Source organism: Brachionichthys hirsutus, chromosome 20, assembly GCF_040956055.1.
Source record: "Brachionichthys hirsutus isolate HB-005 chromosome 20, CSIRO-AGI_Bhir_v1, whole genome shotgun sequence".
Lineage (NCBI taxonomy): Eukaryota > Metazoa > Chordata > Actinopteri > Lophiiformes > Brachionichthyidae > Brachionichthys > Brachionichthys hirsutus.
Window position 1 is genome coordinate 5,628,581 of NC_090916.1, and position 6,000 is coordinate 5,634,580.

The window sequence follows — 6,000 nt, forward strand, 5'->3', positions numbered from 1 at the left end:
AAAGATCAACGACTGTGCTCGAAGGCCACCAATCAGGACTTAGAATGCACTGTGTCAAGCAGCTGTGATGTTTTCTGATGTTGCTAGGCGACTGTCAGTCAGTCTAAAGGCGCACAGCCCCGATAAAACAGGTCAGTTGAGCTTTCTAAGTGTTTAACCTTTGAATAAATTATATCTCGGGATGTTTTTAAACTTTCATTGTTGCTTAAATATTAAGGGCTGCACCGAGATGCTTCGGTTTTTGGCTTCCAGGGGCTTTTTCCGAAAAGAAGCCAAACTGTAACAGACTTGACAGATATAGGATAATAGTTCAATCAAAACAAAAAACACACCCTGAGCATCTTACGGCAGACGTATCTTTTGTGTTTTCATATATTGTCTGGATACAGACTGCACCTAAATGTTAATCACGACTCTGGACGGGACCCCGATCATGTCGCAGATTCTTCTGACGACTTGAGGTGGCTGCACTTTAAAAAAGACAGAGGGCTCGGCCGGGCGGGGACGAGGGCCCGCCGCCATGTGTTTGATGTGAAACATGCAGGCCTGCTGGCCGTCAATCAAACAGCTTCTTCCATTCTGCCTGTCTTTCTCTGTTTCACCACTTTTCACTCTCTTTTTTCCTCTCATTTCGTCTCGAACCTCAAAGTCTGACAAGAAAAAGATTTTCACTTACATCAGAGGAGAAAAATAAGTGAGACATAAAGAGACTCCCTGACTCGTTTTACCATTCTCTCTTACACACACACACACACACACACACACACACGTTGTCTCATATGTCTGAAAGCCAGTTAGTGGTGGTTTGTCATTGTAACAGTTTAGTTGACCGTGTTTCCCAATCACCCCTTACACTTCTTTGCAGACTTTCAGTCAAAGAGCATTCCTCAGAAGACGAAGACAGGCGGAGAGAGAGAGAGAGAGAGAGAGAGAGAGAGTGGTGAAGTTGTGTTCCAGCTCACTCTCTCTTTCCCCCGGTGCGGCTGAGTGCTCCACACGGATCGATAGTAATCCTCAGTGGGAGCTGTTTATTTTGGAATGTGCGTGAGGCCCAGTGGGTGACAGAATCCACATCCACACTCAAACATGTGCGCAACATTATAAATCTCGCTCGGGCCCCGAGTCGTAGCTGCCTTCGAACACCTCAAGCGCCGGCGTAGACAAACTGACACCAACTCACACGGGCTGACAAGTGCACACTCAACACGCTCGCTCAGGGCCTGACAAGCAGAGCTTCCTGTTGGGCCGGGCCCCCCCCACCCCCATCCTGCTAAGCAGGACTCACAGAGCTCCAGGCTGGAGGAGGAGACCCAGTGTGTCGCAACACTATCCCCTGCCAAGGCCTCCGTTCCTGGGGATGGCAGCTCTCAGCAGCGTGCAAAACTAAGTGGTGCTTAAAGTTACGTTGAAACCAGAGCAGTGATTTTTGTGAATCAGGGAAAACGACGATAAACGGCCGGTTAAAAAGTGGAATATAAAATTCCATGTGAGGATGTGAGAACCGGAGTCTAAGCAGAGCCAAGTCGTTACGTAAGGACGTCATTCCTGACCGTGAGGCTTTGGTGGCCTTTTTAACAACTCTTTCCCCGCACATAATTCAAGAAATCATTGCAAATGGGTTTAAGATTTCAGACGAGGAAGCTGCAAACACAGACATCCAATAATCACAGAAACCTCTGGAGGGTTTATAGCATGGGCTGCCAATGCGGAGACTTGTCTGGGCTTGGTGTCCGACGTTTTTTGGGGGGGATCATTTGGGATCTCTGGGTAGGAACATTCCCCACTGAGGAAGCCGTCAAGTCCCACATGCACACACACACACACACACTCACCTGTGCCTCGCCTGAGAGCATTGCATTATCTGAGGCAATCTAGCAGCACTTCCAATCATGCCGCCATTTCTGCAGGGCAGAAAGTGAGAGCAGTAAAAATGACCAAAAGCAGGGAAAGGAGCATTAATTTTGAACAATGGTCATTTTCAACGTAAAAATTGCATCATGGTACGGAATGTCACGCTAAAGCAAACACTGAGGAGGAAATTGATCTTTGTTAACACAAATCCATTTAGGTAATGCTTTTACACTGGATTTGTACATCAGGATTTAAACAGAGGACCTTTTGGGTATTATTTCATACCCCCCCCCACACCCCACACACACACACAAAAATACATTAAAAAAAATAATCACTGCATCATCATATAAGTGATGCAACTCAGTCTGACTCATCTCCAATCATTAAATTCCCATTTAACCCAGTCTAACATGCCTTTCTTTCTTTCTTTCTTTCTTTTATCAGATGTATATCTAACCCCTAAAGGGTTCAGCTGGTGCAGGAGGGGGGGGGGGGGGGGGGGGCGGCATGTGTCTGTGTTGCTCTACAGGCACACGGGAGCTGACCACTCAACTATCCCAGGGCTGTGCTGCAGTCAGCGATACAGACATATCCGCTCTCTTCCTCAGCAATACAGCCGACTCAAGAGTGCACCTCCTTCGGCGAGCTACAATCCGCCTCTTGTGACAACATTCCTAGCTCCTCAGGAGTCCCTCGACCTCCTCAAATACCCTCACACCATAAGATAAAGACATTAGAGACTATGGGATTTGCAGCAACTGGGTCTGCGATCTCCGATGCAGAGATACAGATACTAATGGAGGTTTGGGATCTTGCGGCGGGGCAGACGGCAGCAAAGCTCAGCATGAGGCCGAGCTCAGCGGCTTCCGTCAGTAGCTGCGCCAGCGCAATGCAAAGGAGGAGAAGTGATTTAAAGCGAGAAGAGCCAGTCAGTGCCGGTACATAATACTGCAGTAAAGGGTGTTCACAATGATGCCCGGAATAAAAGAGAAGAGAAAGTAAAGGACAAGAAGAAAACCTTTCGTGTCATATGTCTTCTCCCCTCTCCATCCATCTCCTCTCTCTCTCCTCCCTCGCTCTCTCGCTGTCCCTGGGTGGGATGAGTCATCGAGGAGAGAGAAGAAAAGAAAGGAGAGGAGTTTTATTTGTGCGCATGTGTGTTTTGTCTTTCCTCCTGAGGTGCTGTGCCCTTCACACTCCTTCTCATCTTCATGTCAGCCTTGCTGCTGGAGTGAAGATGTATGCAGCAAAAGTGCACACACACACACACACACACACACTCCAATATGTAAAATGGTTATATATAATCTCTTATATGTTTTGACAAAATGCTTCATGACCACCTACATTGGTTCCTTTAAACAAAGGAACCTACAAGTTACTCAGAATTGCTCTACAAAAAAAAGCAAGTATGATATAACATATAACTTCTTTTCACAAAATATTCCAGCAAAATATCACTCCTTCATACTTTCAGTGTCATTCTCGCCTTGGAGATTCTGAGAATCTTAACAGATAAAATAAATGAATACATTGTATTCAAGTATATTAAAGATTATGCGTCTCTTGTAATAAAGGTTATGACCCAGACAATGAAATAAACACCCCAAATATGTACGTCTTCAATCTTCATCACTCCTCCGCCGGTGTGGCTGTCCACGTTTGACAAAAACGTCCGAGATTCATTTGATCTGTCCCGTCGGTGAGGAAAACGATAGATTAGTAGAGACACGGGATCATTTAACGGTGATAATATATTTATAAAAGCAAAGTAGAGCTTCAAAGCACATGTGGGAGAATGTTGCATAGTTAAAGAAGAAAAATGACCAAATAAGGTACAATTAGAAACACGAGTGAGCCGTTAATAATGATCCCGTTAGTAAAAGAGGATGATGAACACTATTGTCCCACAATGCAGTTCTCAAAAAGAACAAAGGAGCTCCTTGAAGAAAAACAGTCCAGAGACACAAGAGAGACAGATGGACAGTCCAGCTCTCTCTTTCTCCATCCCTCCCATCATCTCTCTCTCTCTCTCTCTCTCTCTCTCTCTCTCTCTCTCTCTGTCAGAGAGCTCAGTCCTTACAGCTCTAAAGTATTTGGATTACATTTGCAGCAACAGGATATCCTCTGCGGAGTCTGGTCAAACGTGCAATGCAGCGGAGACACAACTCACTCCGGTTCAGGTCCAGGATCAGGACCCAACAATAAATGAATAGCATAAACCAGGCAGCACTCAAAGTGAAAACCTCTGCCAAGTCAATTTCTCCGTTACACCAGCGCACTTAAAAGCAGCAGTCCTGTCGTAGTTGAAGCTACAGTGAATTTAGCATCATATTTATTTCATTATATTATATGATATTCAAGAAAACTACATTTTACTAATGGCGGACTTTTTCCACCATCGAACTCTGTAATTTTTGAAAGTGCATCACATTTTATTCCAAGTTCAATCAGAACAGTTTCACAGTCTCAGATCTGGTCTGCATCATTTCATATCATGTGTTGTCTCACATGTAAATCCAAACATTCTGGATGAGCGGCTTTTACTACTTGGATCCAAATCAGACATATCGGAATGTCAACTAAAAACATCTGGATCCAGATACTGATACTGTATCAGCACTCAAGTTCAATGGACGTGTCCACGGGGCGGTACCCTAACCGCTCCATCAGTACTCATTCATAGCCTTTTATAGACAATGAAATATATTGAGATGGCAAATTAAATAAAGCAAATTAAAAAAGTTAAACCAGACCAACACCAGGAGAAAATGTCCGTCCTTGTCGGAGGAAGGAAGGAATTAAATAAATAAGAACCATCATCATTCTTGGACATACACGTAATTACTTGCGAACAGCACAAGTGAGCTTTGAAGTCCACCTGGTGCATACACACACACACACACACACACACACACACAGGAACACACATTAAGCAGCCAAGCCGAGCGTGCACCTCTCCAGAGCGCTGGACTGTCATTTCCATAAATACTCTTAAAAGGTGCAGCCAAAACCACAGAAGGGTGCGATTGCCTCTCGGCTAGAAACGCACAAAAAGGCTCTTTTCTCTTTCAAGAGACTGTAGGAGAGGATGACCCACTTAATCGAACAATTCGGAGCGCCTGCATGTGTGTGTGTGTGTGTGTGTGTGTGTGTGTGTGTGTGTGTATGTGTGCCTGCCAGTGCCCGGAGACAACCAATAAACAAAACCAACGAGCTTGTGGTATTGCAGAGACACGGTGTGAAGGCTGTTTTGCGCCAGCCACGTGTGTGTTGGTGTGTTGGTGTGTGTGTGTGTGTGTGCGCTACGTTAGTGAGTCATTTCCATCTACTGGACATCTACAGGTATGTTTCATCACAGTGCAGAGGTTATATGTTTTTTGTGGCATCTGTGTGTGTGCGCGCGTTTGTGTGTGTGTGTGTCATTCCCAAAGCTGTAGCTGTAATGATGCCGTCCATCTGCCGTTTGGAGGGTTTGTGTGTTATATGTAGAGAAGGGGGGGGGGGGGGGGTCAATCCTGGTTTAGCCTCGAAGCATTCCTGATGTCACCCATGTGGATTTTTGAAATTTACTTGCTTTTGTTTTCCATTTCTTTGCACAAGAATTACTCACACTGTCGGTCTCCAACACTCGCCAGAGGCTTTCATTTAATGATAAGGCATCATGCTAAGCAGATCTCAGATTCGCTCACTCTTTTACTTTTTGATCGTTTCCTTCTATCACCCCCCCCCCCCCCCCCACACACACACACACACACACACACACACCCCACACACACTCTTCACCAGCCACAGCCACGGGGATCCACTTTCATCTCCTTTTCATAAAGCCATAAAACATCGGGCAGAGACATAAATCTAACGTGTGATTGCTGTAATGGCCACGAGCTGCAGCATCGGCGACTAGAGCCCGACGGATGCATTACTCGCACAACACAGATGGTGTGTGTGTGGGGAGGGGGGGGGGGGGGGGTCAAGGCTGCCCGAGTGTGCGTCGCGTGGTGGCACATAGCTGCACAGACAGCAACAGAGCCGCTTCAACGTAGCCGGCTGGTTTGACATGCTACTCATGCACAGAGGGTAAATCTTACAGGTCAGATAGTGCTGTACACACACACACACACACACACAGACCCAGAGACACAG